An 18,305-nucleotide genomic window follows, 5' to 3' on the forward strand; every position below is an offset into this window, starting at 1 on the left:
TTTTTTTTTTTTTTTTTGAGATGGAGTTTCACTTTTGTTGCCCAGGTTGGAGTGCAATGGCGCGATCTCAGCTCACCACAACCTCTGCCTCCCAGGTTCAAGCGATTCTCCTACCTCAGCCTCCCAAGTAGCTGGGATTACAGGCATGCGCCACTATGCCTGGATTGTTTTGTTTTGTTGTATTTTTAGTAGAAACGGGGTTTCACCATGTTGGTCAGGCTGGTCTCGGACTCCCACCTCAGGTGATCAGCCCACCTTGTCCTCCCAAAGTGCTGGGATTACAGATGTGAGCCACTGTGCCCGGCTTATCTTTCTTCATTTTTAAGAAAATAAATTATAACAATATAGTAGTCAGCACAACTTTCTTCCCAACCTCTAGATAACCTCTGAAGTTAGCATCTAAATAAATCTCATATAACTTTGTATGATTACCACATATGTGCATGTGTATATGTGTGTGTGCTATTGTTTTGCATTATTAGATTTCATATTAATGGCAGCGTACCAATCATATCATTTTGCAACCAATATAACCAACTAAAGATTAGTATCCAGAATATAAAAAATGTTTAAATGAATAATAAATAGACAAATGTACCAATTTTTAAAAAGGACAAAGATTACAGGCAGGCAATTTGCCAAATGAACAACAGATATATGAAAACATGCTCATTCTCACTAGTAATCAAATTAATTAAAACAACAATAAGGCACCATTTTTCAGTCCTCAGATTGGAAAAATTAAAGTCTGGATTCACCAAACACTGACATAAGTGTGAAGAAGTAGAAACCCTTGGACATAGCTGGTTAGAGCGTAAATTGGTACACATATTTTGGATAAAAATATATTTTAATACATGTAATAACATTTTAATAATGTTTAATACACTTAACATGTGCATATCCTAGCAATTTTCCTTCAAAATATTTACCTTTGAGACACTCTTCTATGCTTGAGATTCTTACAAAACCATTTTTCTTATCAGAGATTGTAACAATAAAAAAATATATAAATTTCCCTTAGTAGACAAATGAGTAAACTATTTTGTTCATATTTGCAAGATTTTGCTGCAGTTAACTTTTAAAAACCCACTTTACTGTATCAACATGTACGTAACTTAAAAACATTATGTTCAATCTAAAAAAATTACAATGTGATAGAAACTGTATGTTGCCATTAACATAAAATTTAAACCTGAAGACTAATAGTATGTACAATTTTATGCATATCTACATACACAGTACAGATACCAAAACATATAGGATTCATACACATCAACTTCAGGATGGTATTTATCTAGAGGTTAGGAGAAAGGTTATCCTGGCACTATACTATTGTAATATTTTTTAATAAAAAGAAAGTGGTGTGAAGCAAACACTGAAAAATATTAATACATTTAAAATCTCCATGCAAGTACAAAGGGTCTGATATACTATTTTCTGTATTTTTGAAAGAATGAAATTTGCCATAATTAAATATACAATGCATGTATTACAGTATTTTCCCATAACCTCATGTTTACAGATGTATCATTATTTTATGAAAGTTATTTAAAAATTAGTTCATAACTGCTCTCTAAAGTAAACACATATGTATAATGCTATCAGAGTAGAATGCAAAATTATCCTGCTTTTCTGCTTCCAAAGGAACATATTTTATAACATCTTCACAAAAGACTTTGAAAGTGTCCGCTCTTCAGTCCCTGAAATGCCAAAGTTCATCTTCTTACGAGAATTCCCACTATGACAGAATTTCTTAGCTCTCATTTGTGATGAAGGTGTGAGAACAGAGTTATGGCTTGATTCTTAGATGTGTCCCTGTGAGAAAATAATAAAAGGTGGTTACACAAAGAGGTTGCAACTCAGAGGTGCCAAACAAAATGTAATTTTGGAGAGAAATAGACTCCACAAAACTCTTTTTTTTTTTTCACTATAGTCTAAAAACTTTCCAAATACTGTTTCCTCATATAAATAGAAGACCAAAATAAATGATTTAAATTTTAGTGTTGCCAGAAATGCAATGCAGTTCCCTTTGAAGGAAGGATTTAAAGATTTTTTTTTTTTTAACTAAATTTCCCTTTTAATTTGGAAACTCAGATTTACCTTTGAGGCAGAGGACTATTTTTACCAGGGGATGGGACGGAGGAATGGTAAAGCTGCTTTAGTGAGCTCCTTAAATTATGTAACTGTAAGCCAGGAAAGTTAAGTGACAGAATGCAGCCAAGAGAGTTCTGACCAAGATTTTAACTTTCTTACAAAAATAAAATATGTAAATATATAATCAAAATTGTGTCCCTAGAAGTTAGTTTTCTTGTCTAATTTTAATGTTTACTTGTATATCTGTAACCTAAAACTTGTTAAATTTTTGATTTGAGTGGGTGTCATATAGATCTGTGAGTGTTTGTGTGTGGTAGCATGGGGTGTGTGTGTGTGTGAGAGAGAGAGAGAGAGTGCGTGTGTAGGTTCTGCTATTGTCCCAGCTCTAGTTCGTAAGAGAGTAATGGTTTATACTGGACTACAGTCAGCTGCACATGCAGGCTCTGTCTTCTCCTTACCTCAACATGGAAAAAAGGTTGTAAAAAGAACCAGATCCTTGGGCATTAAACAAGAAAACGTAGTTTTGGTTTACACAATGGTTCCTGAGTTAAAAATAAATCAACGGGATGTTGGGAAATGTCTTTTAGTAGTAGTATTACAATTTTCCTCACTGGAGCAGATGACATCCTTGTGGATAAAATAGGATACTTCTTCAGATGTTGATCATCCTACTGTCAGTGATACTATGAAGAAAGAGGTTTCCCCTTAAAGAGAAAATGGTTTCTTCTTTCTACAGGGTCTAGGGTCACTGGGCTACATATCAGGAATATTACTATAAGCTGCTCAGTTTCCTTTGTTCTAGCCCTCTCCCGCAGCTCACAAGACATCCCCACCATTACTACTTAGGGGAACTCACAGCTCTCCAAAATCTCCACGTTTTCCTAAATACTGCTGTAGGCATAAAGCCCTGCCCCTGCCTAAAGCCTCAAGCCACTTTATGTGGGATATCCAATGCTCTCACCTCCAGGTAAAGGTAGAGAGCTATTTTGTGGGGAAAAGCAGACACAGCCAAACCCAACACCCTTCAAAGAGGGACAGTCCTGAGACCATGTACCTACACCATTAACATTGTAGGGCTCTTACTATTGGAAATGAAGCAGGAATTTCTCTCCCACATAAGACACACCACAGACACAACACAATTTGATGACCATGAGGAAGAGAGGCAGGCACCTTGAGAAATTCTCACATACATAGCCCAGGCACACAGGGCTTGCAGAAGGCTGGCACAAGACCACGATAACAGAAAGCCCTCCACCACAAGCCTAGTGAGATTGAAGCAACAAGTAATAGCAGTCTACAACTAGGGGCAGTGCAATTGTGGGCTGAGTAACTTCCTTTGTAGCATAAGTGTGCAGAGATGGCTGAGAAATGCAAGGAAACTGTCAGTGCAGGGAAACTGACAGTGAATCAGGGATACTGAAATACACACACACACACACACACACACACACACACACACACGCAAACCCAGCACACCATGCCCATCCTTAAAGGCAAGACAATTATATACAAATTTGAAGCATTTGTGCACTACTGGTAACCATAGCAACAACAAAACTTAAATACAGTTTAATCTCTGACAACATTGACTTAACTCCTTCACTCATAGCCTGACAGAAGAAAATAGTGCCCATTTTTTCAGGATGCGTATTATTTGTATCAGTCTTTACTGTTATATACATGATATTTAGTATTCAATCAAAACTTATGAGGAAAAATGGAAAGAAAAGAAAATTCTATTATCAAGAATAAAAACAGTCAAGAGAACAAAATTAGATGACCCATATGTTGCAATTACCAGTAAAACAATTTTTAAAATCATAATTAATATGATAAAGAGTCTAGTGGAAAACAGATAACATGCATGCACAGATGGGGGATTGAAATAGAGATAGGAACTATAAGAAAATTCAAGAAATAAAAAATAGAGTATTAGAGATGAATAGTTCCAGTTTGGGGGCTCAACAATATAGCAAACACAACAAAAGAAAAATTAGTTCTGTATAATTTAGGAACATTGAAATACAAAAAGAATACAGAACAAGAACTGAGCATTCCTAATATGGAGGAAAATATCAAACCGTCTGGCATTTGAGTAGTTATTATCCCCAAAGAAGAAGTGAGAAAGAACCCAGTGAAGAAGTATTTAAAGAAGTAACAACTGAGAATTTTCCAAAACTAATAAAAGCCATCAAACTATATATCCAAAAAGCCAGGGGACACCCTAGAAAGATAGGTACAAATGAAAACAAATAAAAGTACATACACACATTATAGTCAGAATAGTGATCACTAAGGATAAAAAATAAAATCTTGAAAGCTGACAGAGATAAAAGATAAATAACATGAGGAGGAGTAAAAACGAGTTGTAAGACAAACGTCAATATACAACAATCAGTTATGCAACACAATTCCCATCAAAATCCCAATAGAATTTTCTGAGGATATATACAAGCCTATACTAAAATGTGTATAAGAAGGTACATAAATTAGAATAGCTAGAAAAATATTTTAAAGGAAGAATAAATTTGGAGTACTTACACTTCATAATTTTAAAATACTATAATTACCATAATTAAGTCAGTGGAGGGCTAGAAATGGGGTACACATATAAATCAATGAAAAAGAATAGAGAACCAAGGAATAGAGCTAAACAAATATATTCAGCTGATTTTTCATAGAGCTGCAAATGCAATTCAATAAAGAAAGAATGTCTCTTCAACAAATGGTCTGGAACAACGACATCAATAATCAAAGGAGAATCTTGACACATACCTTATACCTTATACCAACAGTGACTCAATGCAGATCATAGATCTCAATGTAAAACTATAAAACTTATAAAAGAGAACATAAGAGAAAATCTTGATTCAGGATTAGTTAATGAGTTCTTAGGCATGACACCAAAGTCATTATCCATAAAAGAAAAGCAAATTGATAAAACAATTTTAACTTGACTATAATTAAAAACTGGTTTTGCAAGTTCCTGTGGGTCTACAGTTATTTCAAATAAGAAGCTAAAATAAATAACTGTATTTCTATAGTCTAGCAATAAAAAAGCCATTTATGATTTGTATTTTATATACTGATTTGCTTTATATACTGATGAGTACAAAATACTGATAAGAATCAAAAAAGACTTAAAAAATGACAATCTATTAGCTTTTGACAAGATTAATTCTAAATTTATATGGAATAGCACAAATATTAGAATAGCCAAGACAACTTGGAAAAGAACACATCTGGAGACTGCACGCTACCTGATTTCAAGATTTACAGCTGCAATAAATGAAAGGATGTCTTATTTGTGGGTGATAAGTAAATGAAAGCTGCTCAAAATCCTTAGTCATTAGAGAAATGCAAACTAAACTACACACGCACAACCTGCCCCCCACCCCGGCCCCAAAACAGTAGATAACACCATGTACTGATGAAGATGCGAAGCAGGTGGAATTCTTAGTCACTGTTTGTGGGAATGCAAAATGGCACAGCTACTTGGAAACAGCTGAGTGGTTTCCTGTACAGCTAAACATACTCTCACCTTTTGATTCGGCAATCCTACCTGCAGGGTTTACTCAAGAAAAATGAAAACGTACATCCACAAAATAACCTTTACAAGGAAGTTTATGCATTTTATTAACAACTATCTCAAACTGTAAACAACTCAAATGTTCATCAACTAGTAAATAGATAAACCAATTGTGGAATAGCCATTAAATGGATTAAATGGAATATAAGTGAGCAATAAAACGCAATGCAAAAATTTTATATTCAATTTTTAAATGAATTTTAAATGAATTAAGCGAACTATTCCAAATTCAAAGCCTATAAACTGTGCAATTTCATTTATTTGACCTTTTGGAAAGGCAGACTGTTAGGACAGAAAACAATATCCATTGTAACCTGAGCCAGGATGTTGGATAATTGAGTTGATCATAAAGGAACACTAGAGAATTTTGGGGGAAGTGAGTGAATTGCTCTATATCTTGTTGTTGTGGTGGTTATGTAACTGTATGAGTTTGTAAAAATTCACAGAACTGTATACTCAAATAGGTGAATACCTCAATAAGTCTGGCCTTAATTGAACCATGAGAAACTAAGATAGTCTGAACCACTCTTCACACAAATTCACAAAGAGGAAAGAGGTTTCCTTGTGCAGAAGTCAGTTAGTGGAATGGGGGCCAGCCATATATAGAGGACTGCTGAGACCAGTGTAGTGAGTGATACCCAAAAAGCCCTTGGCAGAGAAAAGCAGCAAAGTGGAAAGACAAGAATGGCAAAGTAGAGATACCTGAGTACATATTTGGAATATATGTGAGGAAGTATTCTGAGACTCTCCCCCAAATTACTGGAGGATTTTTTGAGTTAAGACATTTGCTGACACATGGGTGAAGGTATATGCTCTAATAATGTTAAAATCATGATTGTTATTCATGGTTTGGTGATGCCTGGAGCATACAGATTTCATAAATCACACATGCCCACTCTCACACACAAACACATATATCATCTTTATATTTACATACGTTATTTTCAAATCTATGTGATTTTATTTTTTTAAATTCTGAATGGTAGAGCCAAACAAATTAACTATGCCAGAGTGCTAACTTCAGAACAACTGTTTCTATATGAAGGCAAGAGTGACTTGCAGATTTGTTCCCACAAATATGAGCATGGTAATTGTGATCATTTTGTTCTATCTTTTGTAAGTGTTCTAAAATGAACACAATATCGTATGTTCTCACACTAAAAGAAGCTGAAGTCTCTTTGGGATTTTGAACACTGAATACAAAGAAAAAGAATTAAAAGAGCGATAAAATGTAGCTGAGTAATAGTGTTGAATGTTGAAACATTAAAACATGCAAAAGTGGTCACAGGTAGCAGAGATGTTGGGGGATCACAACTGTAACCTGGGGCCTAAAATTGTTTTACATTCTAGACATCCTTACAGTTTCTGTGTTACAGTCCAGTCTTGATGAATCCTGGCTATGCTATGGTTACATTTTAAATTTTTGTTTTTGCATTGCCATGAGATCTTGTTATGGAATTTTTTTTAGGTTAAGGTGACCTCAGTGTGTTTCTCTCTTACATGTTTTAAAACAAACTAATCAGTGGTTGAGTCAAGCTTTCTGTGTCCTATTTTAAATTCTAGTAACTAGATTTAATCCTTGATCCAGATACCAAGTGTCAAATATATATTCCAGACTAAATTCAGGAATACATATTTTATTCTTGCTCCACAGAAACTTCTGGAGAGTGCCTCTTTCATTTCGGTTCTCCACAGTGATTTAAATCCTGCCTGGCAATTTAACTTTCATCGTTAGAGATGAAGCACCTGCTGCTGGGTCAGCCTGCATCCTTTTATACAGAGTACCTTCAGCCTTCCTATAACTATTCTTCAATTATCCTCCAAGATAGACTCTATCACTGATAGGTGACATTGCTTATTACCTATTTTCTGTCATCATACTTTCTGCACATCATGCTCCTTCTGTACAGTCAGATTTCCTCCTATCATACGTAACTGGCTCCAGTTTTGCTTTAAACAAATCATTTTTTATTTTCTTCTTCCTGGGGACACAGAAATACTACATATTCTAGCCTAACATGAGGTTATCTGGTATTCATATGAGTAGTTCCGGTCAATGAGCTGTGAAGGGAGGTCAGATGTGTCATTTAGGGGTTATCATAGAGCAGCTGAGAGTTCTCCACATTCTCTCTTCCTTTGCAACGGTGATCATGCAGTCAAATGATAAGATGGTTAAGCCATGGGATGGAAAAAAGCAAAGCAAAACTGGATTGATGGTACACTTGCAGATGGAGTCTGGGGAGTGGCTTGACCTGAATTGTAAGTGTAACATGAATGAGAAAAAAGCCTGTCAAGTGTTAAACCACTGAGATTTTGGAGTTTGTTACTTATCTCACTCATTGTTTGTGTTTAGTTCATAAATCTAGTCTCTAAGGCCTGCCTGTCACATATAACTACCAACTACTGTTAATTCCGTAGACCGATTCCAACTTTTTACTGCTAAAAATACCCTTGAAGAGTCATGGCATGCCACTGTAACTTGTGATATCCCCATGGCACTAAATAAAATTGTGAAGTAGATTATATTTGTTTTTGATGATTAAGTTGCCCCATCAATTCCACCACATCCCCTTTTCAAACCTCAGTAAAGATCTTTCTACTCTTAAGAGCCTTTATGTTTAATAAAATGAGTTGAGTTCTATTTTTTAACTATCATACCTGAGAGTATTTTAATAAAGAAATAAGATTTGGTTTATTGGAATTTTGATAGTAATGCATAAGGAATTCATTTGGAGGTTGCACATTTCATCCTGTCTTAGACTTTATCACAATGAATATTTTTCATCACCAGATCTCTCTGGTATTGATCTATAAGAAAAAAAGTGAAATGTAAGACAGCGAAGAAAAAAGTACCAGCCTGGGACTTCAAAATGCTGTAGAATGAAATTTCAGTCCTCTAAAATTAGAAGGATGTTTCAGTTTTCAATCTTTTATTTTAAATTTTGTTGTATATAATCATGTATATATAATTATTGATTCTGTATATATCAATATGTATATAGAATAAATTAATATTATTATATTTTTATATCTAATGTATTCTATATTTAATGATATATAATTAAAATGTTGAGTAGAAGGTGACTAGATACATTTTCACATATAGTCACATATTGTAAGCCATTTACAGAGGCTTCAAATTCCAATGCACATAAAACTTTTAAAAGGTCAATGCATGTTGAAAGATACGTTGAATGTTTTAATAATAAAATTCCCATACAACAATACTCTCTTTTCATTACTTCACAAAGATGAACTTCTAGGAGCTAGTATGTAGATTACTTGCAAAATTAAAATATAAAGAGATAATTCTCTATTTTTATTTGGTGGCAGTCAGATAATCTAAATCTAAAGTGCTAAATAGAATTCTGCAACTCTTTGGCATTAGTTCCAAGTATTTATGCTCTGTAAGCTAATAAGATTCTTAATAATATGGCATTTCTGTGTGACTCAGGTTTTAATTAGATTGCAATATTAAAATATCACTAATAAAACCGCAAAGGAAATTATTTGCTTTCTTTGATAATTTACAGAATATTTATTATTGCAGAGTATTCCCTTGTAGCCAATCTTAATTGAGAAATAAAGTGGGATAATGGAGAATCCACAGAAACCTGTACAGTTCTACAGTTCATAAAATTATAGCATGAAAAACAATCCCATTTAAAATCTGCTTATTATATGTTTTAAATATCTGCAGATCTTCAAGTTTTTTCCATCTCCAATGCTAACATTATAGTCCAGTTATCTTATTCATCTTACTTTACTTATCATCCAGACTGATATTTATTTTTTATTGTCGTTTTCTTCTTCACAAGTCAACTGGAGTGAACATTTTAAAACATAAATATTATCATGACAATCTTTCTTCAGTTCTATTGGCTGTTGGCCATTTTCACACCTATCCAGGGCATGAAAAATGGAGACTGCATTTCCTAGATGACTTTGACAAAAGGGTTCAGAAATTACTTACATTCTACCCATATGATACAGTCTTACAGGACAAGAGAAGCAGAGAAGTAGACTATATTCTTTAATGGCAGAGGCAATGGACAAATGGACTTGAGCACGCATGAAATTTTACAGTGATTAACTTGACTTTATTTCCCTCTTCAAGGGCCATAGGGTAGGGATGACATTTGTAGTAGCTTTCTCAACTTTATTCACCTCTATGTTTTATAGCAGCTTTTTTTAAAAAAAAAAAAAAAAAAAAAAAAAAAAAAAAAAAAAAAAAAACCTCTGTAGCACAAATTGAGAAGGGCACCTGAAAGATACTGATGGCCCTTTCTGGAGTTTGTCCTTTTAGTTCTTCCAACAGATTTGTTAGTGATTATTTTCCTGTATAAAATAGTTTCTTTTTGAAATACATAGACTGTTTTCTAGTTTCCTGACTTAATGCTGACTCATACACAATTTTCAGTGGCTTTATTTTTTATTTTTTATTTTTTATTTTTGAGATGGAGTCTCACTCTGTTGCCAGGCTGGAGTGCAGTGGCATGATCTTGGCTCACTGCAACCTTCGCCTCCAGGTTCAAGCTATTCTGCCTCATCCTGAGTAGCTGAGATTACAGGTGCTCGCCGCCATGCCTAGCTAATTTTTGGTATTTTTAGTAGAGACGGGGTTTCACCATGTTGTTCAGGCTGGTCTTGAACTCCTGACCTCAGGTGATCCACCAGCCTCAGCCTCCCAAACTGCTGGGATTACAGGTGTGAGCCACCATGCTCGGCCCCTTCAGTAGCTTTCTATTGCTTTATGGATGAAGCACAAAATACTCTACAAGGTACTGGTCCAGACTTGTCTAGTGCCAGTTATCTGGAATTCTACAGCTGCTGAAGTCATCAAAAAGGCTCTGAACTCAATTGCAGTTTTCTGACATCTGGTATTGATCAGCATCCCTAACCCTGCCAGTGCAGAAATAAATCACTACTTTCTAACATCTTCATTTCTAACTCACACTTTACAAACTCTTCTAATAATGTTGCCAGTATTTTCTTCTTAATAATTCCCTGCTAAGGACATGCGACTATTCCCTAATGTCTACTAAAGAAGGTAGAAACTTGATCTTCGAAGTCAAATCACTGCTCTACATTATCCATATATATATGAACAAAATCAGGATGCTGGTTGTTTTCACCTAACAATACTCTTACAAACTGTTTTTGTCTAAGACACATCTTCTGCTCCAAGCCTACTCCAATTTCCATCTGTCCAAATCTTATCCCTGGCTGAAGAGGCTTATCAAAAGTGATTTAAACATTTTTAATGCTCCCAACAAGATATACGTTACCACTGATATAGTTACATAGGCAATTTGGCTTAAGAGTATTGTGATCTTTGTATTGATGTTCTCGACTTTACTATTTTTGTCAAGAAACCAGTACAAGGGAGGCTATTATCAGTTATCCTGAAAAAATACTCATTGCTATGACTAGGGCAATAAATCAACAATCTAATATTTTTAATTAAGGTGTAAAATAACTTAGGTAATCAAATATTTTCAAGACTGTCAAATATAAAAGATTGGTGGACAGAAGGCATGCCAGTCTTGCAAGGATATTAGGATACTCTTTATGATATATTAGGATTCAATATTTTCATTTATAAGTATCTTAATTATCACCAAGAAAAAGTATATGAAATGTAATAACAAGTTGAGGGAGCTGCAGAGTACCAGTCTTAAGTAAAACCCATTGTTATATCAGTGAACTGCCTAGCATAATGGTTTGTATAAAATACTAATATCTGTATATTGAATTATAAAAGTTTTCAAATTATGATGTTGTTTTATTCTGAAAACAGCTGTATAAGCTACACATTATAATACACTTATATTTCAGAAAAAAACACCTAAGCTCTGAAGTGTCTAAATGACTCGTCCAGGGCCCAGGCATCATTGGAGATTCTTCTCATTTACATTTGGTCTACAATATAGTCTTATAAATTGGTTGACTAATTGAATTTAATAATCACTAAAGAATTATAAAATGGAAAATTTTTCTTTATTTCCTTTATACTTTTTTTTTCTTTGGTGGCATGGTTTATCTCTGTGTTCCCAACCAAATCTCATGATCAATTGCAATCCCAAGTGTTGGAAGTGGGGCATTGATATGGTTTGGCTGTGTCCCCATCCAAATCTCATCTTGAATTCCCATGTGTTGTGGGAGGGACCTGGTGGGAGGTAATTGAATCATGGGGCAAGTCTTTCCCATGCTGTTCTTGTGACAGTTAATAAGTCTCACAAGATCTGATGGCTTTAAAAAGAGGAATTCCCCTGTACAAGCTCCTCTCTGCCTACTGCCATTCATGTAAGATGTGATATGCTCCTCCTTGCCTTCTGCCATGATTGTGAGGCTTACCAGCCATGTGGAACTGTAAGTCCAATTAAACCTCTTTCTTTGTAAATTGCCCAGTCTCGGGTGTGTCTTTGTCAACAGCATGAAAATGGACTAATACTAATAATTGGTACCAGTAGAGCGGGGTGCTGCTGAAAAGATACCCAAAAATGTGAAAACGACTTTGAAACTGGGTAATAGGCAGAGGTTAGAACAGTTTGGAGGCCTAGAAGAAGGCAGGAAAATGTGGGAAAGTTTGGAACTTCTTAGAGACTTTTTGAATTGCTTTGACCAAAAGCCTGATAGTGATATAAACAATAAGGTCCAGGCTGAGGTGGTCTCAGATGGAGATGAGGAACTTGTTGGGAACTGGAGCAAAGGAAACTCTTGTTATGTTTAGCAAAGAGACTGGTGATATTTTGCCCTTGCCCTACAGATTTGTGGAACTTTGAACTAGAAAGAGATGATTTAGCATATTTGGTGGAAGAAATTTCTAAGCAGCAAAGCATTCAAGAGGTAACTTGGGTGCTGTTAAAGGAATTCAGTTTTATTAGGAAAGCAGAGTATAAAAGTTCAGAAAATTTGCAGCCTGACAATGCGATAGAAAAGAAAAACCCATTTTCTGAGGAGAAATGCAAGCCTGCAGAAATCTGCATAAGTAACAAGGGGTCAAATATTAATCCCCAAGACAATGGAGAAAATGTCTCCAAGGTATGTCAGAGGTCTTCACAGCAGCCCCTCTGATCACAGGCCCAGAGGTTTCGGAGGAAAAAATGGTTTCCTGGGCCAAACCCAGTGTCCCCATGCTGTGTGCAGCCTAGGGGCTTGGTGCCCTAGGTTGCAGCCACTCCAGCCATGGATGAAAAGAGCCAATGTAGAGCTTGGGCCATGGCTTCAGATGGTGCAAGTCTCATACCTCTGCAGTTTCCATGTGGTGTTGAGCCTGCAGGTACACAGAAGTCAAGAATTAAGATTTGTGAATCTCTACCTAGATTTCAGAAGGTGTATGGAAATGCCTGAATGTACAGGCAGAAGTTTTCTGCAGGGGCGGGGCTCTCATGGAGAAGCTTTGCTAGGGAAGACCAGAAGGGAAATGGGAGGAGCTCCTACACAGAGTCTCTAATGGGGCACCACCTAGTGGAGCTGTAAGAGGAAGGCCACCATCCTCCAGATCCCAGCATGGTAGATCCGCTGACAGTTTGCACTGTGTGCCTGAAAAAGCCATAGACATTCAATGCCAGCCTGTGAAGGCAGCCAAGTGGGAGGCTGTACCCCGCAAAGCCAAGGGGTGATACCCACCTCTTGCATCAGAGTGACCTGGATCTGAGATATGGAGTCAAAGGAGATCATTTTGGAGCTTTAAGATTTAAGTGTCCCGCTGGATTTGGGACTTACATGGGGCCTGTAACTCTTTTGTTTTGGCAAGATTCTCCCATTTGAAATAGTTGTTTTTACCCAATGCCTGTACCCCCATTGTATCTAAGAAGCAACTGCTTTTGATTTTACAGGCTCATAGGAGGAAGGGACTTGCCTTGTCTTGAATGAGACTTTGGACTGTGGACTTTTGAGTTAATGCTAAAATGAGTTAAGACTTTGGGGGACTGTTGGAAAGGCATGATTAGTTTTTAAATGTGAGGACATGAGATTTGAGAGGTGTCAGGGGCAGAATGATATGGTTTAGCTGTGCCCCTACCCAAATCTCATTGGAATTCCCATGTGTTGTGGGAGGGACCTTGTGGGAAGTAACTGAATCATGAGACAAGTCTTTTCTGTGCAGTTCTTGTGACAGCAAATAAGTCTCATGAGATCTGATGGTTTTAAAAAGAAGAATTCCCCTCTGCCTGCTGCCATCCATGTAAGATGTGACTTGCTCCTCCTTGCCTTCAGCCATGATTGTGAGGCTTCCCCAGCCATGTGGAACTGTAAGTCCAATTAACCTCTTTCTTTTGTAAATTGCCCAGTCTTGAGTATGTCTTTATTAGCAGCATGAAAATGACTAATACAGGCCTGGTTGGAGGTGAATGAATCATAGGGCAGAGTTCCCATGAATGGTTTAGCACCATCCCCCTTGGTACTGTATGCTGAGTTCTCATGATATCTGGTTGTTTAAAAGTGTGTAGCACATCCCCCATCTCTCTCTTCCTCCTGTTCTCACTCCCTGTTCACCTTCCACCATGATTTTAAGTTCTGTGAGACCCCACCAGAAGCTGATGCCACCAACCTTCCTGTACAACTTGCAGAATAGTGAGTCAGTTTAACCTCTTTCTTCACCTGGTCTCATGTATTTCTTTATAGCGATCAGAGAATGGACTAATACATATGGCAATAGAATAATTCAGGTGGTCCATTTCCTATGAAGATGTACCATAGGGGAATGTAGGATTGTGATCCAAATACATGAAGTTCTATCAGCAATAACCCTCTGTTCTTCATTTTTAAATTGAAATAGTTGAGATTCAAACAGATTGAGCCACAAAGCTTTTTAAGGGTGAAAAAAATCTATTTTTATCTTGACTACCAAGAAAATAATGAGGCTAAGCTCATTAAAATGTCAGTAATGGAATCAAACCCTAGTTGTTCTATATAATCAAACTACATAAACCAAATGAAGTAATTTTATATAAATAATAAGTGAATAAACCACATACTAAATAAGCTCCATATTCTTGAAATTTTCCTACAGTTTTAAAATGACACTTTAATTGAACATTTTTGGTTTTGTAGTTGACCACAGTCAACCAGTGAAGTGACTGTTTTATTATGTTTTGCTTCTGGCTGAGTGTGAAAGGAAAGGGAGGTTTGTGGGGGAGGTGGCTTTTATTTCTATATAGATGTTGGCAGAAATAGAAAACAGGGGGCTGAAAATTACTAGTTAGGTACTGTACATCCTGTTTGTGAAAAAGGTCCCCTTTTCACATGAATGTCAATGAGAATTCTCTTTATCCTTACATTTTCTAGCGCATAGTCTCAGTATGTTTTAACATTCATTCTAACAAAACAAATGTTGAAATTATGAGTTTTTATATAAAATCCTTCTGTGTACTGGTCCCTCTAAATGTGCTTTGTTTCGCTGATATTATAGTTATTCATATTGGGCACCCAGTCCTCCTTTAGTTTATATTTTTTATTTTATTTGGGGCTGCAAGAGTCATTTAAAAGAAATAGTGATTTGTTTCTTTTGCCTGACAGTCATCAATATTTTGGTGACTAACTCCATTTTTGCCACATAAATTTCTTCATAAAATGTTCTTTGTTTTACCATGATATCTCATTTTTCTATAATAAAAATAGGCTTTTATGCTATACAGATGTATAATATGGTAAATTCTCCACAATAGTAAAAGGTATTTAGAATATGACTTATGGAATAGCTTTACCTTAAAGAACCAGCCATGTTAAGCTTTGCAGGGTATATAGAGAGATGTCTGTATTCTCAGTTATGTAAGAGCAGTTGGTTAAAAAGTGACTGTATAGTGATGCAAAATGATGATAGAGCATCTCTAGCTGTTTCATGCATTGCATAGGAGGATACGTACATTTATTTGGAAAGTAAAATGTACCTTAATACCTATGTAGGGAGTGGAACAGCCCTAACACTTTGTAAAATGTACATAAAACTTAAAGCATTATTTTAAAAAAGCCATCAGTGGTTATGTTGTACTATGTTATATTTCTCTACAGACATGGAAATCAGTGCTTGCTTCCCAGAGTAATCTTCAAATGAATATAGTCTTAAACTAAACAGACACCCAATTCTTGAAATACACACACACACAACCCCCCACCAACACACACACACGGCATGCACCCCACACTATACAACAAATATTGGGCTCATTCCTAGGAAAAAAAAAAAACACCTACTTTCTGAAAGTCCTCATTTGGTTCAATCAAAAAGGATGTAAGCATATAAATTTCTATGAGTATTGGCTATTAGGAATAAAAGTTTTCTTCAAAAACATAAAAATATACTTTTCTCAAAAGTCTTTTCTGAATATATTGAATTATAAAGTGTCAAATACTGAAATAAAGGAAATAAATGGCATCAAGTGCCCAAATTTAGGGAGAAGACATCCCTTAAAAACTTAACAACCGAATCATTTTTACAATACGCAGTCAATATCCCAGACTCCCTCTCCCTAGTGGGCATAACTAGAACAACAGGAAGGATGATCACTGGATTCATGAGGGGAAAAACACAGCTTTTTCCTCCTACATTAAAAGAGGAGGACTTACTCTTCCCTAAAAATCCAACTCAGTATGTCTCAAAAATATTCAATGAAATGGAGTTGTCTAAAACTAAGGGGGATAATGCTTCACTTCCCTTTGGCTATGTGTTTGTACCATACTCTATGACCTATTTATTTTGTCTCCGTGACTAAAGGTTAAAGAGGGTGGGAGAGAGCCAGCAGGGCAGAGAGAAGTGGCAGCATGAAGCCGTCTGCATGCCCACGATTTGGCAGCAGAAGGGCTGTTAGTCCCCCATGAATTAAGTGGCAATGAAAACTAGCTGGGCGTGAGATGTCTTGCTGGTAGGCTGCCGAAGAGCACCAAACAGCAATAGATTGTGTGTTGGGCTGCCAAACGCAGGATCTGGGAAAGGGAAAAGAAAAAGAATGAATTTCCACATTAAGTGGCAGTGCTGTGAGGAAACTCCTTACAGTTTTGCCCTGAAATAACTCATACCTGCCCCTACAAGGGAGCTGGCATTTGGACACTTGCCATGCACAAGGCATTGAGAGGCAGCCAGACTGGATATGAGCACACTAAATCTACATCACCTATCTGATATTCACATGTCCTTTGTGTAGCTCCTATCCCTCCTACCCTCTCTGAACCCTGGCACCACAAATTTATTTCTTTTATGTACTGAATTTCAGTGTAAGCTTTCACTTAGAGAAAGAGTGCCATATATATATAGAGAGTCAAATATAAAAATTGTAGAATTAGTTTTCTGTAAGAAACCAGGTTCAAAATTCTACAACTTCATACAGTTAGACATCACACAGAGCAGGGTGAGATATGTCAGCATTCAACAACTTATACAGGAGGTTTGCTGGTTAAAAGGGGAGATTCACCTCTAATTTTCTCACTGGAAGTCACCTTAACATCTGGGCTTACTGCCTTGTACCATCAAACACTATGAAGGTGCGCGTATGTGTATGTAAACATACATACATACAAATATGTATATGTGCCATATATATACAATATTATACGTGTAATTATGTTGAATTATTTTTCAGAGAAGAGATAAAATATGACCAAAAATACTAGTTTTACTTTTTCTTTACAAAACTTATTTTTCAAACTTTGGGTTAATGTTTTAATTGATGATGTCAGCTACAAAAAGATAACTGGCTCTATCATAAGATATGCAAGCCTTATAGATATTGTAGAAACTTCTGAAATAAAAACTTTTTTAAATTAATAAATATACACTGGCGATGTTTTAGCCATGTCATGACCCCTTACATTTCAGTTACAACAGTAATTAGATAAAATCTGATAAATATAACTATGATTAATTATCCAGATATTGTAATATACAACTTTATCTTATACAAAGGAAACAATACATTTTGAGAAATGTATACAAAGAGATGTTTCTGTGTAGATACATTTTTATTCTTCTAAGCATATGTGTAATATTTGGAAAATGTAAAATCTTTTATTTTCTGTGTCTTCAATATAGATGTAGAAGAAAGAAAAATGTACCTTTACTCTATACTACCTATTGTCCTAAATGATCTTGAATAATTAAGTCCAGTTTTGAGATTTTATTACTGTAGTGTCATTTATTTGCTGATTTTCTGATATTTTTAACACTCTTTTGATATTTAAGATATTTTACATCTTTTTTCTGAAAGTATAACATGTCTGGGATGTAATATATAATAGAATATTAGTAACTTTAATAAAATGACCACAAATTTGAGAAAATCATATCATAATTCTTTGGTATTAGAACACATTGCCTATTGTGGAAGCTTCATGAGTCTCAAATGCCTATCTCAATAGTTTATATTTATAATTTTCAAGACAATTTGATACTTTTTAAGGTATGCTAATTGGATTGCAAATTTTCATGATTAAAGATAAAAATAAAAATAAACAAGCCTCATCTTTCTAAACCTATTTTTATAGGTCCTAAGCATAATACACATATATATAGATATATAGTATCTATCATATATTACATAGACAAGTATATACGTAGTATATAAATATATATGCTGTGTGTGTATACTACATATAGTAGCCCATCTTGGATTAAGATCAC

Source organism: Macaca nemestrina, chromosome 3 (genome assembly GCF_043159975.1).
Source record: "Macaca nemestrina isolate mMacNem1 chromosome 3, mMacNem.hap1, whole genome shotgun sequence".
In the NCBI taxonomy this organism is placed as follows: domain Eukaryota; kingdom Metazoa; phylum Chordata; class Mammalia; order Primates; family Cercopithecidae; genus Macaca; species Macaca nemestrina.